General features: G+C 41.8%; 1 long non-coding RNA gene across 1 annotated transcript in view; it reads left to right on the forward strand.

The window, feature by feature from the left end:
* The first annotated feature begins 312 nt into the window (after positions 1-312).
* Positions 313-12,125, forward strand: part of LOC131554609 (uncharacterized) — a 41,942-nt gene continuing 30,129 nt past the window's right edge. The window contains exon 1 of the long non-coding RNA XR_009274403.1: positions 313-386. This is a non-coding gene — a long non-coding RNA (uncharacterized LOC131554609). The remainder of the gene's footprint in view (positions 387-12,125) is intronic.

Genomic DNA, 12,125 nt, shown 5'->3' on the forward strand with positions numbered 1-12,125 from the left:
CCTCCACCCCGATATCTTCCCCCACCACCCCTCGGCGAGGAGTAAGTGCCACCGCTCCGCCTTCTCCTTTTCGCAATGTTGACGCAATCTATAAATAGTGGAACAAAAGGACCAACTTCCTCGCAGCTTTGCTGAAACTGCACAAAAAAGGCAACCGGGGGGGGGACACACACGAGGTTATTTTTTGATTTTATTTTTCTCTGGTTAAAAGGCGAATCCTCCTCCTCCCTTCCTCCCTCTCTCTCCTTCCCTCCCTCTCCCCCCCTCTCTACTGGAAGATCTTTTTTATTTTCTCTTGCTGCCTCCTAAGCTGGCAACGTCCTGCGAGCGGCTATTTTGCTTTTGCACCGAGAGAAGAGCTTCCTCCCTCGCCCTCTCTCCTGACAGTAAGTGCCATTTAGCTACCGCCTTTTCGGGAACTGGGGGGGCGGGGGGCGCCTGCTCGCCTACCTGCCTGCTGCCCCAGAGAGCGGGCAGCAGGGACCAGGAGCTCCGGGGAAGCGGGGGGAGCTTCGGAGGCGGTGAGGGGACAGCGCCGCGGAGCGAGCGGGGATGCGCGCAGGGGGAACGGGGCGTAGGGGACCCGTGGATATGGCCGGGGGGGCCGCCGGTGAAATAAGGTGATCGGGAGAGGGGACGGCGGCTGCCGCCCGCCGAACAAAAGCTGACGCTGATATTAAACGGGCTTTTGTTAGGGGGAAGTGAGTGTGCGTGCGTGCGTGTGTGTGTGCGGGGGGGACACCCCGCCCGCAGCAAGTTGCCGTGCGGCGGAGGGCACCTCAGACTTGTTTACCGCTCGGCGCGGCGCTCACTGGCGTGTTTACCCTGCACACACGGCGCGGGGCTCCCCTCCTCCCCCAGCCCCATCCCTCTTCCGTGCCCCCGGGAGGGGAGGGATGAGCGGAGCGGGGTTTAAAGCGGCGTTGGGGGGGGGGGGGGGGGTGCGCCGTCAGGAGATGCTGATACGATCACGCGTAAAAAAACCACCCCCCCTCCGGTTTGCAAGTCGGATCGGTGCAAGCGAGGCAGTCACTGGCCGGAGGGAGAATTACATCATCCCCTGCTCCAGTGATGCTACCTTTCGTGCCGCTACCATGCGCGCAGGGAAACAACCGGGGGCGCGCCTCACGCCCCCCCGGCCGGCTCGGTGCCACCCTGGGGGCGGCGGGGGGGAGCTGGGGGGCGGGGAGGCGCGCCCCCGCGTCACTCGCACACACACACACGCCCGTCCGAGTGTTTACAGCGCTCACACAGGCGTATTGTGACGTCGCCTGAGTGACAGCCCGCCGCGCCAACGGGGGGGCGCGGCCCCGCCGCCGCGGCAGAGCAGGGGCGCCCCGCCCGGCCTGGCCCCCGCCCCGCGGCGCCGGCAGCGGCTCCGCGGGGCGCGGCCGAGGGGGCGGAGGGGGCTGCGGGGCCCCCCCGGGCCCGGGGCCGGGCGCATCCAAAGTCAAATCCAACTCACACGCTCCAGTAGCGGCGTGGCTTACGCGATGCCGATGGGTTTGTTTGTGACGTTGTGTGACGTTTTAGGCGCACGCTGCAGAAGGGATAACTCGTGAGAGAGGCGAGGTGTATTTGCAAGCCTGGCGTGTCTGTGAAGTTACAGCGGGGGCGCGGGGGCCGGTCTCTCACCGGGGAGCACGGTCCTGATGGGACTTTGGGACAGGGACACCGTCAGCGTAGAAGCTGCCATATCGATGGCCCTGGACACTCCGTTGTCCAAAGTGGGCAAAAATTTTTTTTTAAAGGTATATAGACTTCAGTACCGAGGACAAAATCGAAATATCAATCGAAATATCAAACATCATGTGCTTTCCCCGGTGTTACAAGTGTGATGTTATAGGGTTAGAAACTTGTTGCCATGTGCTACTGAGTTGGGAAAAAGTGTCGTGGGGTTTACTCAGCCTGTGAAAATATTGAAGCAGTACTTACCCACTGCAAAGTCAATAAAACTGTACCACACTAAAACCAACAAAAAGTGCTTTACAAATTGATATTTGTCAAGAATTGTCTACCAGAATGCAGCAGTGTAAAAATTACTACCAAAACACCAGCATCTACTTCGTGCAAAATTCAAGTAACCACGAAGCCTTGTTTAATAGTACACACGGTTTTTAATGTGTTAATGGTTTGGGGTTCTTCAAAGCATATTACTTTTTGAAGTCTGGGTGTTTCTATTTGTGCAGAAAATAGACTGAGAAGCTTTGAGCTCCTACTGTTACAAAAGTTAAAAGGAAACAAAGTTGAGCTGCTAAGTCGGCAGTCTGGAATGAGTCAATAGTATCTCCTTTGTCCTGCTAGCTTTCTCTGCTGTGGTGTATCTTTGCTCTATTTCCTCTCCAAAAGCAAATGAGCATTTCTACCCTCAGCATATTAAACAGACTTAGTAGAATTCCTGGTTTCTAAATATTCTTATCCACCAGTAATATTCCAATGTGTCTGCCTTTCCCAGCTGTGTACAACAGTTGTGCTACCGTCGATGACAGTATGCTCACTTCTTTAACCACAGAGATGCTGCCACATTTTCCATTATCTATAATTAATAGATTAAATTATTATTGCTTTTTTGAATATGCCTTCATAAGGGAACAAATATGCCTTTTTAAAGTACTCCATTATCTCTTGGGGTTTTGGTTGGTTTTGGTTTATTTTGTTTTTAAGAAAAAGAAAAGATTGGTCTGGAGACATGAAGGAGATGTAAATAACTCTCCTCTTCATTTACTTGGGGATTCCCTGGGAGTCTCAGAGGGCAAGGAGGTAACATAGCTGGCTTTTACAACAGGATGACAGGTCCTGACACAGGGTCACAGACAATCTATGCTTGGCCCTGTGCTCCAGTTTTGTTTAGCTGGTAGCTAGTCCCTTGAGGGATCAATGTCAACTTAAGCATGCTAACTTGTACAAGCAATAGGCTGGCCAGTGACCGAGAGCTGGGACTGGCTCCTCCAGGGCTCCCTACTCCTGCTGCACTTGGAGCTCGAGTGCTGCTGCCAGGCTGCGGCTCTGCAGCTTGACACAGAGAGAATTAAAGTGGCAACAGTACAAAGCAAGCCCCAACACTGCCTGTTCTCTGAAAACAAAAGGTGGTTAGATGTATTAGGTGGATAGGAAAAGCAGCTTGGGTAGGGACATGGCTTCATGACTGAGGCACAGGAACTGGAGCAAACTCCCACTGCCATGAGCTAAGTTTCTGTCTACCTCAAACCGACTTTCCCCTAAATTCTGGCCTTGAACTGGTATTAGTTGTTCCACAGACCTGTCACACTCCCTGAGATAATAAACAAATGTCAATTCAATATCCCACACATAAAGGTATTAGGTATCAATCTACTTTCTCTTTTAAGATATGTATATCTTAAATTTATCGATTAGGTAACAAGGTATATGTGTGCATGTGTTTATGCACACACACATACACACCTCCTCACACTGTCAGTCCTTTCTGGTTTAACTTTCAAAACTCCTTGGAGATTAGAGTTGGGTTACTAGAGTTCAAAAAAGAGTGAATTTGTATTAAGTGACTGGGGTTGAAACCTGTATTTCAATATGTACAGTATGTAGTTTTTTATTCAGTTTAATGTTACCGTAGGAAGGCTTTTTAAGTCTGCAAGGTCAATATAATTTTTTGTGTTTATAAAAATAAGGCTTGTTTGTTATTAATTTATCTAACTCTGCTTTTCTTTTGATACTTGAAGTACATAAATGAGTAATTTAGCACATTATTAGCTGAATGACCCTTTCTTTCTTTTTTTCACATTTGAAAAAGATTATCGGTCAACCACTGCTGCATTACTGTATATGTGACCAGTCTGTCTGTACCATTTGATGTCTGATACTTTTAATTTTTTTTTGTAGTCTTATTCTGTATATAGGATCCCAAGGTTTTTTTGTCTGGTTTTTTTGTTTTTTAATGCCCTATAATTCCTAACGATAACAAGCAGTTTTCTCTGATCACCATAAAGGCCTATGCTACGGATTTCTACAGCTTTCATTTAAAACTGTAGACACATTTCCATCTTTTCATTTGTAAATGGTGTTACTAACTTACATTTGGAAATTTGACTGATTCAGACAGCACAGTCTTCCTGGTTCTGCAAGCAGGCAGTTCCAGTGTTTCAGCTTTTGCACAGTAGCACTTTAACAAGCAGCAGCCATGCATAACTAACAAGATTGCAAGCCCAGTAACTGCTTTTTAGAAGCCTCTACCCAGCTCTTATGTTATCCAAAATGTCCATTTTATGTTGTTGCAGCCATATGACAGTACTACTTACAGCAGGAAAGTGTAGTGGTTATTTACAATGGATGACATACAGGGGGAGAAAAAGAAGTTTTAAAAAATGGAGCCTGAGGTGCACGAAGAAAGAAGGATAGATTCAGCTATCCTTTTATAGTAACTGGTGTTTTGTGGAAAGTGGTTAAGAAAGGAAGACTCTTGATTCCTTCCAGCAGTTGGCCAGTGATGGCATGATACTTCTAACTAAAGGCTGACAGCATTCTTGGATAAACCCTTATGCAGGTTTCATATCTAGTATCTCATATTGCTCAGCTCCTTCTCTTGAACCTACTTTTAGATTCTGGGTCTTACCCTCTAACTATATTGATGGATGTCTAATAGAGCAGTTTTCAAATTTGGCATTAATGCTTCATAAAAAGTAACATTTTAAAGTACCATTTTAGTTCGCATTAGTATTTTTTTAACTGTACAGTTAGCATTGTGAATACAACACGTGTATAGATAATATTAGCTAGACAGGGCATCACTTCAAAATGTGTCCACAATGTGTACACAAGATAACACCTAGCACAGACTCAAAAAAGTGTTCTTAGCATGGATTACAGGTACAAATGAATATACTTTGATGAATGGAAATTAAGAAATCAGTAGTAGTTCACCAGATGAGAAATATGCCTTTAGACTCCAGAAAGAAGTAAAAAATAAATATGCTGAAAACTAGTCAACACTAACTAGAAAAACAGATTATTGAGACTACTGTACTTTTTAAGGACTCAGTATCCTCGTTTCTGTCTGCATGTATTATTTGCATGAACATAATTTTTCATAAAACAATGAAATTCACAGATTCCACTGTACCACACTGTACTGATTGGCTGTCACAACTACTGACTAAATATTAATTTTGGTAATCCTTCTAAGTTAAATCTATAAACTCCTATATTTGGATAACTTTTAAAATCCTATACACAAGTGAAACACTCAGCAAAACAATTTTTACACATTGTCCATCCTTGTTTTTAAATATTTAGTTAGTAATTTAAATTAGTTTGTCAATTTTACTTTTATTAGTTAGAGAGAGAAAGATTAGATGGCCTCTTTTGTTTTGAAGTGTGTTTCTTCTCAGTTTTATTACACTAAGGAGAGCGATAAACACTGCAGGCTAACTAGGAGTTCCACATTGGTGCAATCACTTTGGTTTCATAACTCCTACAGATTTTTATCCCTTACAAGCAATGATTTACATACCATTGAGGGAAAATGAAAATGAGGGGGAATCTCATTATGACACTGCAAAGTGTTCTTAGCTTCTCCTAACATGGATGAGATTAAACCTGGTTTATGTCACAAGAAATGTGAAGGGTGAGAGCAAAGGGTCCTTTCTCATAATAGTCAGGCACAATTAATGCTCTCTTCACTCAATAAAGAAAACCAGACCCAAAATGAGGAGGAGGAGAATATGGACTCCTATTCTTTCACCTTCACTCCCCACCCCCATCCTCTGAGCTGTAAAGAAAGGATCAGGTTGCACTATTTTAAAAGCTGGTGCAGTACGCACACTTCCTCACTACACTGGCAAGCACTGGGAGAAAATATCTGTCAGAGCTCCCTGCAGGAGTTCCTACTGCTTCATAACACCCTTTACTCAGGATTGTGACTTCTCAACAGAGCTGAGTCTTCAATAAAGTGATGAAAACTTCTCCCATAAACATACAATATTTTTAGGCACATATACAAATATCAGTATTATTGAAATAACTTACCTTTGACACATGGCTTTGAAAGCTTCACACTTGATGCAAATCATAAAAATCAAACTATCACAATAGCTCAGCACTACAGGCAAAGTAGACCTGTAAATAAATAAATAGGTAAGTTAAGCAACTTACTATAATTTCCAGAATATGCTTAAATAAACAGGATTGATAACACATTAAAGAATAGAATTGCTCTGACTTTCATCCTACTGTCTGAGCACAGGTTTCTGGTTACTGCTCCTATAGACACTTCAAGTTGAATCACACTGCTGATGTTAGATCTATATCAAGGTGGAAGATGGATGGTGCTTTGGCCAAAGTTTGGAATGGGAGTCTAAACAAGGGCCATAACCCTGTCCTTGACTCAGAATTTCACCAATGGCTTTTCCATTCTACGATAGGGACAGTTAAAACTGTCCTACATCTCACTGAATCTAAGAGATAAAATAATGCTTACAGGATATGCCCATGCTACACATATCAGGGTTATAAAAGTCAAAAATATTTCAAGATCTGAAATAAGTGTTAAGCGACATTTTGTTTACCTGTACATTTGTCTTTTTCAAAATATAAAACTCATAGTTCCCAAGGCAAGGTGCCTAGTTAACAATGCCTAACAGATGTCAAGAGGCCAACCCAACTCTGAAGGTCTCTCTTAAGGGGAGTTTCCATGCCATATCATATCTCCAGATAAAAAAAGAAACCCAAAATTACAGTGATTGAAATTCTCACCAGTCTTCCACTCTCTTCACACTAGAAATTAAGACCTGACTGGGAAAGGGCACTAAAAGCCTCATATCTCACCCAGGGATCCTCCTGCAGGAGCTGTGGAAGGAAGTCATAAGCCACCTCCTGTGGGAATAGGGCAAGTTTTGCACTGGGAGAAGGAGTCTGCACAAAGCACTGCATAAATGCTGTGCTGAGCCTGTAGCACTCAGGGGCTAGAAGAGCTGTATCTATCTGTCAAAGGGCCTAACAGTGAGAAGGAATAAATCCTGTTTAGTCTTGCCTCAGCCACTATTACCTGAGCTCTGAGAGTTTTAAAGGAACAAAATCTCATTCCAGGCTTCAAAGAAGCTTGAGGTCTACAGATAAAAAGTTCTATACTACATCTAGGTACTACAATTGTAGTTGCAAATAATGCACAATTTCAAGATACAGACTGGGAGATATTTCATATGAAAGCAAGAAGGAAATAATGACAGGTTGTGTCATATGACAACAAATTTACAAGTAATAGCAAAACTGTTTTTTTTCTTATGCATAAGAGTCATCATTCTAGAGGGAGAGTGTGCTGGAAACAGGAAAGAGGCACATGAAAACGGAAGGAAAGATAAGAAGTTTAATGGAAGATGCAGATCTGAGTGACTGAAGTCTTCATCAAATAAGAAAGCAGTCTGCTATTTACTTTCTGATGCTGTGTAAATGAGTGAATCAAAGCCCACACATTCTCTTGCAAATCATGTCACAAGGATTCTACATCTCTATGCCCCTGAGGTCATGAGTGACCATGTACTGACAGACTCCTGCTGCCTTTCTTTAATACACCTCCCTAACCACTTGAGCTCCTGTGAGTGCTATACATTGCATGCTTCCTACCCTTCCTTTCTTTTATTTTAGCAATCTATACCCTACAAAAATTTCCAATAATCTTATGTGTTTCCCTACATGTTTCTTGTACTTGTGAAGTTTCTCAATACTTAAGCAGACATATTAAGGGGTAAGGAAAAATATAAAAAGATGAGATTATTTCAGGGAGAGGCTCAGCAAGTTTTCAGAAAAAGGAATACTGTATTTCAAATAAAATAAGATTGTTTTCAACTGGAAGAGGCTCACATTTATATTACCACTGAAACTTCTGCCGAAAGGGGAGGAAACCATAACTGTAGACAGTAGTTCAAAAGGAAGTTCTGTTACAGTACAGATAAAAAAACCCTTCTTCTTACCAAGTATAAAATATGTAATTAATGCTGAAATTCTGCATATGCCTTGAGTACTGAGCCCTGAGTGTAGATTGCTTAATAATGCGTCCAACAGCCTTAATGCTGAAACCTATACAGGGAAATAATGATGACAATAGCATTCACCAAATACAAAACTAAGATATTCTTTCATTGAAACTCCTCCAGCTCTAACAAAGACAGCATTCAAAAACAACAACAACAACAAAAAAGCAAACAAACCACAAAACAAAACAAAAAACCAAAAGAAAACAAAAAAACAACCCAGCATTTGAAAGACCACTGTAGATGCTGGACATACTGGACATAGACTGATTCTTGAGTTAAAGACAGACATCCTCTAGCCAAAAGGAGTAACTCAAACAAAGAAGAGACCTTCAAGTTTAAGACTTTCAAGTTCCAGACCGCTAGTTTGAACTTATCTATGTTTTCACACATCAGTAGCTTCAGCGGAGTTAGAAATACCCAGTATGTGTAATGAAAACAATCTCTATCAGTAGATACAGCACAAACACGATAACATATGTTTCCCAAGCCTAGCGCAATTGTCAAGCAATTACTGTTTGTCAAGACAACACACTTGATAGTCAGGGTCACCTAACCCCAGGTCATCTCCTTCTACCTTAGAGTGAGGCAGCTCTCAGTAGCCCAGCTGCCCAGCTCTCTTTCCTTGGCTCTGAAGCCAAGCTGCAGATGCAGGTTTCCCTGCCGCACGCAGCCAGAGAGCCGAGGCAGGCGGGTGGCAGGGCTCAGCTCCACACCGCGATGGCTCCAACAGGCAGCAGATGCTGCGTTTTGTTCCCTGGGAAGGAGGGCCCGTGCGGGTCAGAGGCGACTCCTGACAACTGATTATTAACCAGGCCTTTCTAAAGCACTTGCAAGGCCCATATTGTGTTTGTTTAGGACCCAGAACTACAAGTGCACGATATCGGCAGACTGGGTGAATTGCTTGGTGTCTCTGAGTTCAATTGCCAATTCTAGCTACCTTTTAAAAGAGAAAAGAGAATAGCCTTGTCTCATGCAGTCTATTTTGGCCCAGTTTTATATTTCCTTTTTTCCCCTTTCATTTTAAAGACTCTTATTCAATTAAATATATCCTCTTTATAAAGTGTTACTCTTTCTGCTATCTAGATTGTGATGTCATGCCTGCACAATTTTTATTTAATCATTTATATAAGGGACTTCTTATTCTTAATTTTTACATCTTATGATAGAAAGTTTAATGGCTTCTCTTTACCATGACTTTGTCTTCCAATTATAATTTATAAAAGTGTGTGTGTAGATGGAAAATGGAATTAAATTTAAATGTAGCAAAAGAGACCTTAATTTTTTCTCAGTTAAATCAAACATCTATAATGTACACAACATGTAAGAATAAAAAACTTATCAGAACATACTGTATTGAAAACTGATTTATTCAACAAGGATGAATCACTGCTAGTTGGGGAACTTAGGTGATTGTTTCTGGCTAGCATGACCTTCAAGACTGTACAACTAGTACATCTCATCCTCTTTCAGATTTCATTCACGGACCTAATGAGAAAAAATGAATTACCTGCTTTTTCATCTCCCATTAGGTTTTTCAATTTTGAACATACTAGTCATTAATATAAAGTATATATGAATATATTTTAAAAGAGAAAAAGATGAATACTTTAAAAGAGAAAAAGAAAAGCCATCAGAAGCTGGTTCCACATTTTGCAGGTTATAATTCCAAATGCTCTGCCAGTGACTTCCACCCCTTCAGTGGTTTGACTTTATCTAAAACTTTGACATAAAAAATGTGTGGCATGGTATTTTTATTTTGTTATTTTAAAATACTATAGTAAATTTAACCTTAATACTGGCTGCCCTTATTTCATAATTAATTTTAAGTGGTCTTGTTAAGGAAATAAACTTTTAATTTAAAGAAAGCATACATATAGAAGTCATTAATAGTTCCAGGAGACCACACAAGTAACAGAGAACATGAGTTCTCTCCTTTTTCTTATAGCCATTTATACTATAATATGTTGAAACCAGCATGGGTCCCTACTGTGCCTGCTGGTGCACATGCAGAGTTAAAGAGACAGAGCCCTGGCACAGAGGTTTGCCTTCATCTCCTCAGTACCTGAGGCACTAGAAGTAAGAAGCCAATCAGGATAGGCTGTTTCTTTAATGCACTGGCTGTTCACAGGTAGATTTACCAGCAGCAGGAGGGAAAGGGTGAAAGGATGCATTGAAGAGCTCTAGATCCTTCCCTGTTCCTCCACCCATTGTTCTCTTCCTCAAGTTATAGCTGCATCGATGCCTATCTACTGAAAACTGAACAGACTTCGTGCTAATCAGGGAACTGAACATAAGAATTCACCATCTTAATCTCTGCTAAAAATAGAGACTTATCATAAAACTTCCTTGTCCTTGCAAAGTGACTTAGAAGGATAAATCTACTGTCAGGACACCTTCCCAAGTTTAAAGGGGAAGGAAAGTTATTTCTGAGAATTTCCTACAGTTGTGATTCTGGCTTGCTGCATTTTGGAACATGACTTACAGATTGGTATTGCAGATCTGTGGATTTGATATATTCACTTAAGATGGATGAGAACAAAATTCCTCCTCCTCCCAAATTACTGCGATGGAAACAACACTATCCCATGGATTTTCTATGGATCCATAGATCCATAGAATCCCATGGATTTTTCTTGCTCTTTTCATTGCCCCGCTCAAAGATTTCCTCTCTGTAATAAAGAGAATCTGAAAGCCAGTATAAGGAACAAGAAAAGTCACTACTCAGAATTACAATGGTATCAACAAGACTCTAGAGAGAGAAAGATGAGTAAAGTTTGATTTAAGGAAGGGCAAGATTAGGTGAGAAAAAAAAAGAGGTAGAAGCATTTCATCAACATATGTCAAAAAATCTTTGAAATACTACAGATTGGGAAGTTGAGAGTGCAGTAAAAGGAATAAGAATGACTAAGGTTGACTCTTGTTGATTGAATTCAAAGAAGGGACAGTCCTGAAAGTATTTTGTTTCATTTTTGCAAAGACTGGGAATAGGTCATGATTCCTAAACAAATTTTGTTTTAAGAATACTAGAGAGGTCAGACTGGTTCAGGCCAGGCATATATTTAACCATGTCCAATAGCTGACAAAAGCCACTTCTTATCCAAATATTCCCTCAGTGAACAGCAGGACCAGGACAAGAACACTTGATAATGTCCATACATTAAAGCATCCAACTTTGTTTTAGCTTGGAAGGTTTCTTGTACCTGATGTGGTTTGTCCGGTCAGTGACTTTCACTAGATCTCTCCTCCAGGGCCTTATGCAGTCTCTCCTTAGTTTGTGAGAACTTTGGTAATCTGTACTGTCTTTAGTAAAGGAATGCTGTGAGTATAATACCCATGAGCAGATAAAGTAATACAACTTATTGTATTATTTACTTCGAAGAGACCTATTGCTGTCCTCTGATGCACCCTTATTTTTTCATTACTAGAGAAGGTGGAAAGTTGACCTCTGTCCATCCTTTCTGTTTGTGACTTTAAAACATTTATTGCTGTTTTGAAAATGCAAATTTTTCTGTTTGTTAGAGGGATGCTGTAGCTACAGTGTCTGAAGAGGACTGCATTGCCCCAGGGCTGGATATCTATTTCTTCTTAGCTCTGCCAATCCACCACCAGTCTGCCTGCTATCTGTGGCAGATGCTGAAGCTGCTATTGCAAAGAAGTCCTTCCAAGATCCTGGGGAACTGGAAGCCTAGATAAGCACATTCTGAGAGAGCCATTCTTTTCCACTGTTAAGAAAGATGCATTAGAGGAAAAGATGCAGTCATGCATATTGTGCTCTTAAAACCCTGCTGGTCTTTCTGCAAGCAGAATGTAAAAGAATCGTGCGGAGTGGAAATAAAAAGAAGAAAATTTGCCACTGCACAGAAATCAGCCCCATTCCAATAAAATTACTTGCTAATAACTAAAGCTCAAGGAATAAACGTAAACTTTATCTAAACTTGGAAGCAGAAAACTGAAGCTAAAGTAGTTCAAGCCTCCTCTAAAGGAGGAGGACATTGTTTCTAGAGTAGACCTTAAGTGGGCACAGTTAACATCATAATGAAAACCACAGAAGCTTGTGAGAGTTTCCTATTATTTCAGTAGGAGATTCTTAACTCATGCAGTATTCTCCCATTTTCCTTGCAA

This window comes from Ammospiza caudacuta, chromosome 2 (genome assembly GCF_027887145.1).
Source record: "Ammospiza caudacuta isolate bAmmCau1 chromosome 2, bAmmCau1.pri, whole genome shotgun sequence".
NCBI classification, from domain to species: domain Eukaryota; kingdom Metazoa; phylum Chordata; class Aves; order Passeriformes; family Passerellidae; genus Ammospiza; species Ammospiza caudacuta.